Here is a 17,652-nt window from a genome sequence, read left to right on the forward strand (position 1 = left end):
AGATGTATCAATGTTGAACCTTTCTCTATCCTTTGTTCTACACTTAACTAATTTTGCAATTCACTCTCACTGTTAAGTCACCTTGAATGCTTCTACAAACTATCTTATTGATTTCTCTAATTTGATCATACACCCCTTATTACCTTCATGTAACTTGATAAAAAGTTTAGTTCTTTGTCTTCCTTATAAAGACTTTGGTGGCTTAGGGTTAGGTATGAATCTACAGTTGAGATTCATCCATATTGCCGCTTAAACCTTCCTATTTTTGGATTGGCTACATGTAATTGCATAGGGAATTCACATATAGATTTGTCCTTCTCCCCAAAAGATCGAGATCTATCTTTAAGTCAGCTTAGAAATAGTTTACATAGTATTTTGTGCCATAACAAACAAGTATGTCCAATCTATATCACTTGGCATATGAAGTCTCTGATGCTCGACATACATTGGATTTTTGCTTCTGACTTGACACATGAATTGCTCGACATCTACTATTTACTCGACACTTGAATCACTCAGAATGGTCTATTTGCTCAATACTTGAGTGACTCAACACTCATTGCAACTCGGCATAATCTATTATTTACATGTTGTACTTGGCATGTATATCTAGTTCGACATGAACTAAGTAGATGGCTTAAGTGTGTTGACACTCACTTGTCAAAACCAATCTAAGATCAACAATCTCCCCCTTTGACATGAGTGTCAAAAACACTCAAAAATACATAATCAATTTAATCTTCTCAAGCATAACATATCCATGACTCGACTTATACACAAAACTTCAAAATTTCAAATTTTAGGAATAACCTATGTACCTCAAAATTTATAACTCCCCCTGAGTTGATATGTCTATTCTGAATCCAAAATATTTTCTCTATTTTGAGTAGATTTGTCTTTACTGATACTCTTTGGCTTTAATGCACTTATACTCTTTTCATATTGCTCTATTTCTATCCCTATTATTGCTCCCCCTTTCTTTATTCTCTCCCTTTTTTCTATCTCTCCCCCTTGAACTAGTTTCCCCTTAGTTTACTTACTCCCCCTTGCTTACTTAATCTCTCACTTTCTGACACTTATGTCAAATGGGCTAGACACTTATAGTGTATTTTTCCAAAAAATATTTATGGACTTCCATGATGATTTTAAAGGTTGCATCACAATTTTCACATGCAACATCTAATGACTTGAGTTGGATAGCTAGCTTAGTACATCTAGAGTAGAAAGATTGGGGTCTTTCTTTAGTAGAGTTTCTGCATAGCCTAGTTCTTTGCAGAGGATTTCCATGTGTGGGGTGAGGGAGGCTTGAATATTTGTCAATTTGGCTTTTATGCTAGCCTCTTCTATTATTAACACAAATAATTGACTTTGTGATTGAAGTAATGCATGAACATGCTTCTCACTCTGAACTAGGTTCTGAGGTAGCTGTGTACCTAAAATGTTTAGATTCCTCTCCAAGCTTAGAATTCTATGTCTAGTCTCTTGGGTGAAGAGTGTGGGGTCACATAATTTGGTGTACAATGAGAAAATATTCTCAAGTACCTTCTTCACATCCTCAACCTTAGTTTCCAATGCAACTTGAGTCAATTTTATCTTACCACATATCTTTTCATTCACTTTTCCTTGAAATTTCTTTTCTAGACCACTCTAAAAGTTTGGCACTTGGGTTAATGTCTTCGTTGTTGACCTTTTCCACAATATCTGACAGTTGTTATAATAGTGGCTTTGTCTCTTCAAGAGTAGGCAAGCTGAATGCATCTAAGAGGATGTCTTTGATTTCTCAAAGTGCTTGCTTTTTCTTATACTCTTTCCTAAGCATTTCCTGATGCTTCTTTGTCTCCACTGCTTGTTGCAAAATACCTATTTTCTCTATATTCATTGTATCATAGTCATACTTAGGAATAACTATTTCTTCATCTAAAGTGATGTCACCATAGTGAGTTACCTTATCAACTTTTGAAGAGCTTGAGCTTGGTGCTGAGATTTGTAGGGGTACAACTTCCATGCTTGGCTTTTGAAGGACTTTTATAGATGGAGAGCCAAATGTTGGTAAAGTTACCAATTCTTGGATGGCCTCTTGTTCCTTTACCTTTGTTGTATCCTCACTCTCTTCAGATCTACTCTTGTCAATTACAATTATTTTAGTAGCACCTTGTTCTTGTGCCTTAGGTATAGATGCATCTATCTATCTTGTTTTGTCTTCCTGCTTCTTTTCAACAGTAAAAACTTTACCACTTGTGTCAAATTTGATATTTGTATCAACCTTAGTAGATTTACCTATTGTTGTTTGGATTGGAGGTTATACTTAAGTAACTATAGGGTTAACATAAGATGGTTCTTGTGGATTCACCTTGCTCCTTGTGATATTAGTTGCTTCCTTTTGAAGCTCATCTACACTAGCCAATACTGGATTCTCACACAACCTTTGTTGTAGTGTATATTGGTCTAATATATTTTGCAAATCTTTTGCAGTTAAAGGATTGATGTTATGAGATGAAACATCAAGGACATCCTTGACAATTATGGTTTCTATAGTTACACTAGTGTATGAGGAGGGCTAACACTCAGCATTTGTGTGTCTTGCACACTCTGTTCTTCTTCTTGTTGATCAATTGTTGTCGTGTCATCATTTTTCTTTTGTGTTTCCTCCTCAAAAATATTTCCTTTTTCTTTTTCATCATCATTATCATCATCATTCCTACCCTCAAAGAGATCCTCTACTCCTTGTTTAACAATTGTCAATCCATAGATCAATTTCCACATTTGGGTGGACTTCTTTACAACATATTCAATGTTATTTTGAAGAATATTGAAAGCTCTATACTTAGGTGCAAACCTTCCTCCATATTTCTTGTTTGCCTTTGCAATCTGCCCTTTTGTTAATTATGGCATTACTTAGGCTAATGTTGATTCTCTAATCCATCTTTCCAAGTTTAAATAGTAATGCCACTTTTGTTCAACAATGTCATATAGGCCCTTTGGTAGAGTGTTGTCAAATTCAAGTGGAGTGTTATTGAATTTAGACATCATTACATACACTACTTCTTCTACTAAATTCTTCTCCTCTCTTTCAAGTCTTGGAAAATCAATATTCTTCAAACTAGATAAATTTGCACTATTTCTAACATTCTCACATATATTTTCAAGATCAAAAAGTGGTTTGTGACTTACCATTCTGAATTGGCTTGTGTCTTATGATTTAGTTCTTTCTTCATCTGAATCCATTTGTGCAATATATTTTCTTCTCTATTTCTTCTGCTCTTGGCCTCTTTGTGTTGAGATAATGGGTGTTGCACACATTGCATAATATTGTTATTTTACTATTTTATTTTATTATGTAATGTTGTACCTAGATGGACGTGCAACATGTAAAGATTCCAATGGAATATTCTTGATGAGTTGTATTGTAACATTGTGATAATATTTCATGTAATTATTTAATATTGGGGAAAATAATTAAATGTCCAATATTAAATGTGGGGTCAGTGGGTTAGGTAGCACATGGTTTTAGCACATGGTTTATGTAATACCACTTGGTGGTTTTGTGGGACTTGCTACTATATAAGCAGCCACAAGGGTAGTTGTTGTAGAGAGAGAGAGAGTGACAAGGAGAAGACAAAAGGCAAGAGTCGAGCGGGACAAGGCTTGACAGGTTAGCCAAGGGAGCATTTGTGAAAGTTGAAAGCATGGCATGGGATGTGTGGATTCATGCTTGTTCACATAGTTTGCTCGGTTGTGGCTATGGCCATGAAGGCTTCCATGGTTGTATGGTAATGATATTTTTGTTGAATAATACATGGTGATGGATGCTTTTGGAGGCTGGGTTTTTTTCCTCAATGAGGGTTTCCCAAGGTATATCTTGTGTCACATTTTGTGGGTATGTTTTCTATTCTCTTGCACGTGGATTTTAATTCCGTGTTTATTTCAGATTTATTATGGGTTATGTGAAAACGGTTATATTATTTGTTGCCAAGTTCCCTTACAAGTGGTATCAGAGTTGTGGTTTTATTATTGTAACCCTAGATTAAATCCATGGGAATGCATGAGAGGATAAAAGAAAGGGCAAGATATATGAATGATTTATTGTAGATCTGAGGGTTTTTTAGATTTGCTGTTATGATGGGATGTTAAAATATTTTGGGCATGTGAAATTGTTGGAGAAAATTTTTTTTTTCGGATGTTTCATTTAAATGAGGGTTTTGGGGGGTAGCTTGCAGAAATGACCTCCTCGGTAAAAATAGACCTCACCATTGGATCCGAGTCGACATTTCCATAAATTTTGATATATAATATACCCTAGTTTGGCCATGTTCAGAGGAAATGAAAGAGTTTTTTAGTTTCAGCCCCTGATGGCCATCAAATTTAATCCCGTCGAAATTTTCGTCATTGAAAAAATAAAAAATGAAAAATCGTACTGAAAATGGTAAAAAGGTTGTCTTAGTAAAATGGCCATAACTTTCTCTCAAAATATCGAATTCCAGAGTTTTTATAGGCGTTGGAAAGCTAATTCAGAGCACTACAAGATAGTGTAGGTTTGGTTCTATGATTTTGAGATTTTTGCAGGTTTTAAGAGCCCTAAAGTCAGATGTTATTTATTTTGAGCACGAATTAGGGCATAACTTGGGCATACGGAGTCGGATTTTGGACTTCGAGTAGTCAATGGAAAGCTCTTGGAGAGCTCTACACATTGGTTCAGATTTGGTGTAGGTTTGGCATGATTTATTTGTTGATATATTGATCTTAACAGTTTATAAGTATATTTTGACTATGGTAACATTATGAGTTTATGGCATTGGAGATTTAAGATTTGATGTCATTGTATACTCAGTTCATATTTCAGATTGTTCTCATGATGATATGGTTATCAGTGTTTGGTTTGGATATGCATGATGACTTGTTGGGTCTACAAGTTGTGCAGTGTTGTAAGCGGTCTATACTTACAGGTTGCATTTATAGCTTGGTTATGGGTTGTCTTTGCCCATTGATCTTTCATTATTGATGCATATTCAGATTGGTGGCTTGGATTTGGGTTGTCTATGCCCTAAGTCACATGATTTACTATTTTCTTCATGTAGAAGGGATGAGATGTTGTTACCAGGTATAGTCATGGTGGAGGATTGTGGTTGACTATTTTATGCTGACAGGTTGGACATACTTTGAGATCCAGATGCTTGGTTCATGGATGTGATCATGGTGTCATGGATTTTGGCATGACATGATTGGTTATACAGGTACATCCTTGATGTTCATTAGCTTGGATTTCTGATACAGTCATGGTGGTATATCTTCTTGGTTGAGGATCATGGGTATTTGGTTTTCTTTTTGAGGAGCTCATGATGTGCACTTTGAGTTCTTTGATGGTTTGATGCCTTGGTTGATTCTCATAGTTAGAGGATGGTTTTTCATCATGATGTCATGGATAGCTTAGATACACAGTTTAGTGGAAGCTTGTGACAGTGATGGGGTGACAGTGCAGGATTAGTTCCTGGTTTGGTTTATATCTTCTTGGTTTGGAGAGGATGGATTTTATGATGCCATAGGTGACTTGGTACCACAGTTGAGTGGGAGTTGTTGGCATTGATATATTTATTGAGTTTTTGCAGATGTTGGAGGTTTGTCTTAGATCCTGTTGCTGCAGAAGCATCTTTGACATTTGCATGGTGCACTTGTTATCTTCATCGTGTATGAAGATGGTTAGATCTTGAGGACTCATGGAGTTCTTGGTTATCTTCATGGTGTGTGGAGATGGTTCTTTCTGGTATGTGGAGATGGTTTTCTTCATGGTGTGTGGAGATGGTTGCATCTTGAGGACTCACAGAGTTCTTGGCAAAGGTGTGGTTTATGCTTTTATTTGGCATGTTATCCTTGGTGTGAGGATGGTTTCATTATTATGTCATGGTATACTCTTGATACGCATTTAGAGTTGTGACATGTTATAGTATGTTCATATGGAGCATGTTATCTCTTTGGTTGAGATGGTAAGATCATGTTGTCATGTTTATGTTCCTGAGGCCATGGTTGGAACTTTGACATTGATCTTGGTTTAGTTTCTTGGTATTGAGTACACTGATCATAAGCTGGATACTTCATGATATTGCTATGTTGCATTTGGAGTTGGCATGGATTGATTGGTTACAGGTGCCCATGGATACTTAGAGATGGTGGTGACGCTGATTTCTCTTGGATTAGAGAAGTATTTGTTGGGACAGTTGATGGTTTTCAACAGGAAGTCCGAGGGGCAGTCACTTGATATGGACTTGAGAGGAGATTGTTCTTAGATGAGTCTTGGTTGGAGACTTGGGTATCTTGATGAGCATTCTCATTCCCCACTCTTGGTCTACTCAGCGGTTTGCTACTTGAGAGGTATAGCCCATTATTTTCTCTCAGTTGCATTATATTTATGCTTGTCTTTCATGGATATGGATCTTGAGCTATGGTACATGAGTTAGTTCTGGAGGGTTCATTTGAGAGATGGTTTAGCATTGGTTATCTCCATGTGCATATGTTGTTATGCTGGTTGAGTTTGGGAGATGGTTTTATATTGGGCATATTCCTTGGATTAGGAATGGTTATTCCCTGGTTTAGGAATGGTTTTATGAGTTTGATCTTCTTGGGAGAGGCTTACATCCATAATTAGTTATATGGTATGGTTTGGGTGTTGTTGAGGCTTCTTGTTGGGGTTTTATGGAGGAGATCATACTTGCACAGTTTACATCTAGAGGTGTGTGTAGAAGGACATGATACAGGTTATGATTTACATGGTTTCTCTAGTCTTGGTTATCTTCTTCGATGTTTTATTTTTCTTACACTGGATTTGAGATTGGTTAGAGATTGTGATCACTGGTTTGTGCTCATGTATGTCATGTGAGAGATGACATGGTTATTACTTTATCTCTTTCCTCTGTTGGTTGTGGAGAACTTGGGAGAGCATTGGAGATTTGTTACGAGAGCTATTCTTGTAGGATATCAGTTTATGTATTGTGGATGTCCTTGATGCTACATGGATTCACTTCTTTGAGATGTTGTGAGTGGATTGGTTATAGATTTGACATTATCTTTTACAGTGGGAGCTTCTTGGTATATATGTGGCAGGTATTGCTCTTGAGGCTTGTGATTGTAGGTTATAGATTGGATATGTTGGTGATATGAGATTCACTTGTTATACCTTAGAGGTATGGATAGTTGGATGGGTTTGGCACTTGTTGTGGGTGCTATTTCAGCTATGGATATTTTGACAACTACGGATACATGTGATTACCTTTGGATCAGGTTATTTGTGCTTGGAATTTTAGTTGGTACAGGATTTTAGGATCTTCTAATGCGACAGGTTCGGTGGTTTTTCTCTTTGGATGGCTTCTATGTATGTCCAGTGGGAGTGGCATAATAGGAGGTGAGATCATTCATGTTCAAGATGCTGGATACTTTGATTTTGTTGCAGATACCAGGATGGAGCACTTGGTGTATTTTGATCCATGATGGTGGATGTGCTGGGAGGGATTGTTCCCTTGTTCATTTATGTGGCTACAGATTGACCGTATGCAATGTATACAACAAGTGGGAGATTGTTGAGATAATGGGTGTTGCACACATTGCATAATATTGTTATTTTACTATTTTATTTTATTATGTAATGTTGTACCTAGATGGATGTGCAACATGTAAAGATTCCAATGGAATATTCTTGATGAGTTGTATTGTAACATTGTGATAATATTTTATGTAATTATTTAATATTGGAGAAACTAATTAAATGTCCAATATTAAATGTGGGGTCAGTGGGTTAGGTAGCACATGGTTTTAGCACATGGTTTATGTAATACCACTTGGTGGTTTTGTGGGACTTGCTACTATATAAGCAGCCACAAGGGTAGTTGTTGTAGAGAGAGAGAGTGACAAGGAGAAGACAAAAGGCAAGAGTCGAGTGGGACAAGGCTTGACAGGTTAGACAAGGGAGCATTTGTGAAGGTTGAAAGCATGGCATGGGATGTGTGGATTCATGCTTGTTCACATAGTTTGCTCGGTTGTGCCTATGGACATGAAGGCTTCCATAGTTGTATGGCAATGGTATTTTTGCTGAATAATACATGGTGATGGATGCTTTTGGAGGCTGGGTTTTTTCCCTCAATGAGGGTTTCCCAGGGTATATCTTGTGTCACATTTTGTGGGTATGTTTTCTATTCTCTTGCATGTGGATTTTAATTCCGTGTTTATTTCAGATTTATTATGGGTTATGTGGAAACGGTTATATTATTTGTTGCCAAGTTTCCTTACACTTTGTTCTATAGTCTTAATCTTTTCCTTAGCCTTCTATGTGTTTGCACATGTTTCGGCTCTGGTGGTAGGGGTTCTAGGCTTGGCTGGGCTTGGCTTCACAAGTTTCTTTGCCTTAGTCATAGGTTGTGCCTTAGCCTTTCTCTTCTTTCGCTCGACATGTGATAGTGCTTCCTTGGCTTCTTCTTCCTTGACACCACCTATTTATTCTTCTTCCTTGTCCTCCTCCATGCCTTGGGTCAATGCAAGATGTTCTTGGGTTTATTCTTGCTCTTCCTCTTCATCCTCTTCATCTTCTTCCTCTTCTTCCTCACCTACTCTTTCACCAAATTTGGCCTTTAGCTTCTTTACCAGCTTATCTTTCTTCTTAAGTGTGGAGGTAGTTTTTAACTCCATCTCAATCTTTAACTTCATCACATCATAATTACCAAATATTTTTGCACTTTTGTCAATCTCCTCTGCTAGGAGTGTTGTGATTGTTGTGGATGCTTCATCAACATTGATTTCATACCCAAGTGGTCTTAACCATTTGACCCTTGGTATAGTAGCCTGTATAAAAGTGTAATCAGCATCAACTAGAAAGCATATATCATTGTAGTGTTTCTAAACTAATGAAATAGGTATCCTCATCCTTTGCTTCATTGACTTTTTAAAGTCCTCAAAATAGCTTTTCATCAATGTTTCAAAATTTTCTCTCATCTTCTCAATATACTCATTGATTTGAACTGTTATTGATCTGTTTATTTTCTAGCTTACTTTGCCAAAGGAGGGAAAAGTATTTTGTACATAATAGAATATGCAAACAAGTATTGTACCAAATTTGCATTGTGCACTTTTGATCTTCCTTATAGCTCCAAAGTTTTCTATTAATTATTGCAGTTGAAGCTCAGCTAGATCATAAGTATGATCTTTCTTCATAATTTTGTATCCCATGTCTATTGCAATACAAGGTAAACTATTCAATCTACAGGATTGATAGAATTTGTGTAAGATTACCCTAATGGAAAAATCCAACAATGGATCAGTGATAGTATCAATTATTATTCCTCTCTTGTTCCATTTTGCTCCTGTATTCTTGTCTATTACCTCTTTAGAGTCACTTCGTAGAGTCTTGGGCTGATCTAGGGTTGGGTAGCCAATTACCCTACAAATTATTTTGTTTGAAATTTTAATCGATCCATCTTCTAACCATAAGGATCCATCATGTATTTGGCTCAATATGATCTTAATCCTTTCAGTTTTGAATATAGTGGGAAAATATAGGGCACGCATCAAACCCTTCCTTTCAATGATTTTGAATTGTTCCTTTAGAACACCATTTTCACACAATCTGTCATAGGCTTCTCTGATTTCCATATCTCCTATTCCTCCTATCTTATAATTGTAAAATTTTTTAACATCTTGAATCATAATGACTTTGGGTGGGATCATTGAAAATGCACTTGGGAGATCTTACTTATATGCTATGTTAGGGATTGCCTTGAGTATGGATTGTTTAACCTTGTTACTTTCTGGTTGCACATTCAAAACCTATTTCCCTTCGACATTCCTTGAAGTAGACACTATTTGAAAAACTAGTGTTTATGCAAATATAAATTGCATAGCTTGGCTTATGATAAATACCTTAAAAATCTTGGAGATCTGGTGTGAAACTATTGTTAAGATCTTTGTGAATGCCTTGAATATGTTTCTAAGTCACCTTCTACTCTGCTCACTCTTGCTTGAATTTGAAATGATGAAAAATGAGTGAAAATTGACCATATACCCTTCAAAATTTTGCATTTAATTCTTGGTGCTTTTACAGCTATAAACTCAACATCAACATGATTTTAGATCCACTTAGCATCTATTGATATTACTATCACTCAATAGCTACTATAGACTCGCCATCAACTGACTAAGTCTAGCAACTCGACATCAACTAATATTTCACTCAACATCCATTGAAGACTTTCCATGCTTAGAAACAACATGAAAAATTAAAAATTAAATCTTGATTTTTTCACAACATCTTGCATCTTCATTCATGCTAATGCATTCTTTTCAGTGCTATTTTCATTTGAAAATGATGTATGATATAACACTTGAGTATCAATCCCTCATACCTCTTATTTGCTTAGTTTGATGAGTTGTGACTACTTGACCTCTTAGGTAAAGTGATCCCTACTCCATTTGATGTACTACAACCATCTCTCTTTTTCCATGTCTTGTTCATCTCACCCCTAATGTGTTCAACATCTGCCTTCCCTTTTCCCTTGTCAAATTTACAATTGGGTGCCTTTGACCTAGTTGGACAATGCTCACTAATATGACCAGTCTTCAACCAGTTGAAACATGTAGTTTGACTTAACCATCCATTGTAGTTACCACTAAAGTGTGTCCTAATGCAAATCTCAGGGATATGTCCATATTCTTGACAATGATAGCTTTGTCTTGTGTTTTAATCCCAATTATAAAAGTGTCCATGGCTTCTTTCCTTTGCTAACTTATTTGATGACCACATGGATTTGGATCTGCATTCAAAGCCTTATGTCCATATTTCTAACAATTGTAGCAGTAACCTTCAAATCTTAGTGCATGCATATTTTTGGTTTTGCATTCATGTGCATGATGGCCTTGCTTGTTGCACTTATGATAGTGAGTCATGTTCTTAAAGCTTACACCCTGATTTGCATTCTTGCTCCTGCACACATTAGCAGTATGTCCTTTCTTACCACAATAATAACAAGTGGGTTTGGAGTTCTTACCTTTGATGTTTCTTTCTTTAGCAACTTTGGATGACTCTCCTTCTTTAGTACTTGTGTAGCCTAATCTTGATCTATCATTGTTGGATCTAGGAGATCTCAATAATTTCTAAAAGTACTTGATGGCTTCATTTGGCTTGTTGAAACTTTTAGCAATCTCTCTTTCTCTTTTCAGGTCATTTTGAAGTTGTTCATTCTGCAAATTTAATGTTCTTATTTCAATGTCTTTGACATTCAACTCATGATGATAATTCATCATCTAGCTTAGGGTATTCAATTTCATGTTGGAGGTTTTGGTTAGCTCCGTTGACTTCTCTTCCAGTCTATTTGCTAGAATTTTTTTTCTCTTCTTCAATCATGGCCTTGTCTTTATGGATCTCTTCTTTTGTTCAGTTATCTCACATAGAATCACGACTTGAGATTCTTGTTCTAGCTTGACATTTCTAATCTCCTTAGCTTGTACTCTATTCTTTTCCATTAGCTCTACAATTGCTGCAGCAAATTCATTGGAGTTACCATTAGCAAATAGCTTAGCGGTGTCAATCTCTTTGTATTGTGTATCATTTTCTGCAATGACAATTTCTTTCCTTCTCTTTAAGGATTTCTTTAACTCTTTTCTAGCCACATAAAGTTGATGTAAAATGAGATGTATCTCAATTCCTTGATTCTCAATAATATTTCTCAATTTGTAGACTTCCATTTCAAGATCTTCCCTTTAAGCTACAAAGCTTCTCCTTTCAAGAACTAGGCTCTAATAACAATTGTTGGAATTACAAATAGAATTGTAAAATTTTGTGGGGGGAGGTGGAGGGGGAGGGTGAATCAGAAGTTCAAACTTCAACACATAAAATTTTCACCATTCATTAGATGCATTCAATATATAAACTGAAAATAACATGTAGAGTAATTGCATCTAAAACATATAATCAAACACACACACACACACACACACACACACACACACACACACACACACTTAACACTAGATATGATTACCTAGAAACCCTCCAAATGAGAAGGTAAAAATGGGGTGGGGATGACACCCACAAATATTTACTCCTGCAACAATAAAGTGTAGCGAATTAAGGTTACAATAGTTTGACCATGAAACATGATCTGCCCTGTGAAAGGCCTGCCTTGTTAAAGGCTTATAGAGACTATTGACTCCCACCTTATTTGAGGATTTTAAAACCCTATTAGAAGTGTTCCTAGTTAAAGAAATTTAGGTCATTCACTTGGAATGCCACCCTATTAAAGGATTTAGTATAGCCTGTTAGGACTACTCCACCTAGGCGATTTAACTAAAATAACCTATTAAAATGTCTCAGTATTGATCTTGTGATTGGCACTAGCTTGCCTAATTAAAGATCAAATTCACACAATTTCCTTCTTGATCCTTTATGATCAGATGTATCAATTTTGTAACCTTCTCTATCCTCTGTTCTACACTTAACTAATTTTGCAATTCACTCTCACTGCTAAGTCACGTTGAATGCTTCTGCAAACCATCTTGTTCACTTCTCCAAATTGATCATTTACCCCTTGTTACCTTTATGTAATTTGATAAAAAGTTTAGGGCTTCGTCTTCCTTATAAAGATTTTGGAGCTTAGGGTTAGGTATAAATCTACGTCTAAGATTCATCCATATTGCTTCTTAAACCTTCCTATTTTCTAATTGGCTTCATGTAATTGCATAGGAAATCCACATATAGATTCGTCCTTATCTCCGAAAGATTGAGATCTATTTTTAAGTCATCTTGGAAATGGTTTACATAGTTGTTTGTGCCATAACAAACAAGTATGTCCAATCTGTGTCACTTGGCATATGAAGTCTTTGATGCTTGGCATACATTGGATTTCTACTTCTGACTCGGCACCTGAATTGCTCAGCATCTATTGTTTACTCAGCACTTGAATCACTTGACATGGTCTATCTACTCGACACTTGAGTAACTCAGCACATGAGTGACTCAACACTCATTGAAACTCAACATAGTCTATTAGTTACATGTTGTACTCAGCATGTATTAGTAGTTTCTCATGAACTGAGTAGATGTCTTAAATGTGTTTACACTCACTTGTCAAAACCAATCTAAGATCAACAATTTTAGTTGGAGCTATGACTTGAGCTTTGCAAGTAAGGTGTGGCAAAGCAGTTTAGGGTTTAGAAAGACAATATCATCAATTTGTCCAAGTTTTGTGAAACACCTGAAAATAATATTTCCAATTTGATTCCCTTATATAAAAGGTACAACAGTATTGAGTTCATAGTAGCAAGTTTCAACATTTATCATGATGATATCTTGTTTGATTTTACAGATTGAACTTCTTTTAATTTAGCTTTTTTCATGTCAAGTGATAGCCAAGTAACCATAGTATGGATCCATAAACCATTATGCCAATGGATATTAGAATTAAACAATAAATTTTGCAATCTTAAAGAATATAATCTCTCAAATCACAAGTTGTAAAAGCTGGAAGTACATAATCAACTATGTTCCAAGCATAGCTATATACTTCTTATCATTTCTTACTGGTTCCTGATTTCCATAACAACCTAGCGATAGTTATAATCATTAGATAGAACCTCTTCAGAAAGAGTTATTGAAGATGCAATAAAATTGTGATTTAAATATACAATTTGGAAATCATAATCAATTATATTTCTACTAGTTTCAAAGAACATATTCTTTCAAATCATAGTTTGTGATAAGTTGGAAACATATAATATTCTTTTATCAATTAAGGATAAACCAAAAGAGTAGATTTCTTTGAGATTCAAACACTTAGGACTCACCCAATTGTATAGCCAAGGAAAAGGGTGAAGAGGTGAGAGAAATGAATCTACAATTACATAAAACAGAGTTAGATGTGACATAAGAATGCTTATTATCTTTAAAAGGAATCATTTAGTAACTCATGCTTGATCATGTTTATTGTATTCTCCTATTGTCAAGTCGAGTGGTGTGATTAGATACTAGGATGCTTAGTGGATGACAAGGTGTTCCATGTCTATTCAAGGAAGGGAGGGCCTTTCTCGTTAGAGATTGTTTGGTGATAAGTTATGGTCTGAGTTAGGGTGGTTAATCCCCTCATAATGTTTCCCCTCTCCATAAGATGTCAAATGTGTATTAGATAAAGATAAGTTATGCATTCAAATATTTGTCAAAAATAAGTATATTTACTTTTATGATGTATATTCAAGTAGAAAGTAAGATTAATTGAGTGGTAACATCATTACAATTATTTATTTAAAGCAACTCTTATTGTCAATATAATTGGCAACCAATTAGATAGGTTGATTTTCTAACTAAACCACTAGTAAATTTAGCACTAAATTTCGATGAGAAAAGGTCAAAATTTCAACCAAAGTTGGTCAAATAGATGACTAAACCTGTCGTCGATCTTTTTTAGTCAATTTTTCATCACAATCATTATGTGTCAAAATTTTGACTTTAAAAAGGTTTGCTTACCGACTTTAAAAAGGTCAATTTCCTTAGTCCATCCTAAACTCTTATATCCTCATTTGCGTCCATCGCTGGTCAAAATTTCAATGAACACCCCTTAGCTTTTTTGACAGCGAAGCTAAACCTTTGACGAAAAAAATAACCAACCATCGTCAAAATTGTAACTAATATCCCTTCAATCTTCTACGGTGGTGCCATACCATGGATGACAAAATCGACCAACCATCATCCAAATTGTGACTAAGACCTCTTAATTTTCTATGGTGGTACCATACATTTGATGGCAAAGGGAAGACATGTTCATCTAAATTGAGACCAACACTTGGTAGAAATTTAGACGGGCTATGCCAATTATTGCAAAAGCTTTGCTCTAATAGGAGCCTTCCAAATTGCACAAAATTTGATCTAAAGCATAATTGCTCAGTGCATGAGACTCAAGGTATCATGCACATTTCTACCTCCACACTATTGTTTCATTCATCACTTGATTTATTTCATATACAACAATGGGAAGGAGGAAGAAATGTGCACAATATCCTAAATCTCTACCGAGCAATTATGCTTTAGAATCAAATTTTGTGCAGTTTAAAAGGCTCCTATGAGAGCAAAGCCTTTGCAATAATTGGCATAACCCATCTAAATGTTGGTTCTTGAGACACCGTTGCTTGTGAAGACTACAAGGAAAAATAAAATTAGGAAATAATTATTTATCAGGAATGAAAGCCAATTAATAACACTAACTAATCTCTATTTTTCAAATAGATAAATGTAAGAAAAAAACTTATAGTCCCAATCACATCATCATAAGAGCGCATATATAACTATAACCCCTTATTTGGCTACTTGTTGATCAATTCCTTAGCAAGAGCATCCAGGACATAATATTAAAACATAATCAATCACTAAGCCTATTAGCTCTTTCCTACCACCAAGTTTGGAACATAGTAACTTTGACGATAGAACCAAAGAAAAATAATGCCATACATATGGATGACAAAGACTGCTAAGGAGCTAGAAGCTCAAGTGGCATTTTTAAAGGATCAGCTCAAGGAAGATTCATGGAAGATCTTGGCTAGCCTAGTCTCAATTTTTTCAACCTTGGCCTCATTCATGAATAAAAATGTTTTAGGGCATTAGAGACTTCTGTACCAGAAGTGTTATGCATAGTCCATAATATCATAGTCCAAAACTCAAATGTGATAAGATGTTTTGCTTGGAATCACAATTTCTTATGTCTTGTCGCCAACAAACTTTCCAAAAACTAATAGTGTTTTGATTCGTCACTTTCATAAAAAAATAAAAACATAAAAAAAATAGTATGATAGTTCTTCAAATTGTAGAGGGAAGCTACTTAGGATCTAACAATATCTAAAACCAACATAATTTACAAATATCCACAACCCAAATACTATCCCTTGATGTTTTCTTTAATGCAAAGTTTTAACTCAACTATGTTATTGCCCTGGATGTAATACCAAACTGTCATTAGGCTAAAGACTACAACAAGATTTACAAATGCAAGGAGAACTACCCAACCAAAGTAGAAAATGACATGAAAAGTTAACAATCTATCAATTGACACCTCTAGATGAAATATTTCTAGCAATTGAACTGTACTATAGAAACAAAAATTGCCTTAAAATTGACACCTCACCCATTGTAGTTCATTTGCATCCATAATGGCTTCACAAAATTTGAAAGCTTACCATTTGTCAAGAACACAAAAGGCACTCGTAGTTCAGCTACATCAATAAAAGTAAAGTTATTTGAATGTTCAAAAAATGTGAAACTTCCACTTAATAGCTAGAAAAGCCATATCCTCAGTATACATAATCTTTGATGGAATTTTCATAAGTGAATGATTTTCTCTAAAAGCTCAAACTTATGTACAAAGAAGCACCATGCTCTTGAAAAATAAAGGCACAAAACTGATGGTGATGCCCACAGCAATTCAACCATAAAATTAACCCAAAAAACTTAATTTTTTTGGAAAAAGTACCTACTTGTGTTCATCAAATATTAAACCAAAATATTTTAACCAAACAAGTAGCATCAAGAAATGATTTCAACATAGAAATGATGTCATGATGTGGAGAAGTAATCTAAAATGCATCCATCTTCTTATAATAAAACTTTTCATAAATCATTGTTGAATATATAGCCTAGTTTACCAAGTAAAGACACTACCATGGAATGGCCCTCTTTTCAATTTTAGTCAATTGATAAAGTTTATGTGCAATTAGCCATCTTATGCCTTAGTACTCTATTTCTTCTACTAGTTCCATATTGGCCTTTAATTGGAAAAAAAAAACTACTACGGGTATTCTTGTAAATTTTGTTAAAACAATAAATGTGATTCTAAAGCAGACCTTGAATGATGCAAACTAGTCCTCAAACTCGGGAGGTAAGAAAAGGAATTGTTGAGGAAAAAAAGTCTGATTGATGACATGGTGAAGACTATTCATGATGCCTTACATTCATATTGATGCATCTTTTCCCCTGGAATAGCAAATGAAACTACTGACATACTCATTCAAAGATCACTCTGCACACCTTGACCAAAAAAAAGTCATAATGAAGATGAATGATAAAAGGAAAGTTAAGAGATGTAACAAGTGCACTAATGTTCATACCATGCTGCAAGAAAATCTAAAAAAGGTTAGAGTGTGTGTCAAGAGTACTACAAATCTATTCAAGTATACTTTGAAATGGCAAGACTCTACCAAGCACATCAAAGCACAAATGGACTCAATTGAAACCCATATTTTGCTAATGGACACATGATTTAGAGGAAGACAATGGCATCTCTCCTGTTGCAGACTAATCAACTTCATTCTCTGCTAGATATATTACAAGAGAAAACAAATCAAATTAAGAAAGAATTTCTTCTATTAAAGGTAGAAATTGATCAAATGATGGTGACTTTATCTTAGGTTTCAAAAGGCACATAATAGATTGAGAAGAAAATGTAGAAAATAGATAATGTTGATATTGCAAAAGATCTTTTCTTGCAATTTAATGTCAGAATAAGATTCTACCTTTAACCATTTCCTCATGGGAATCTACTTTTAGATTGTTGAAGATATAGTATAATGGCATATTACCTAACATATAAGAGCCAACTTTGATGGTAAGACATTTTTGGATCTATATATACATTGGCAAATGAG

The sequence above is a fragment of the Cupressus sempervirens genome, chromosome 7, assembly GCF_028749045.1.
Source record: "Cupressus sempervirens isolate cs-2001-9-10 chromosome 7, ASM2874904v1, whole genome shotgun sequence".
Lineage (NCBI taxonomy): Eukaryota > Viridiplantae > Streptophyta > Pinopsida > Cupressales > Cupressaceae > Cupressus > Cupressus sempervirens.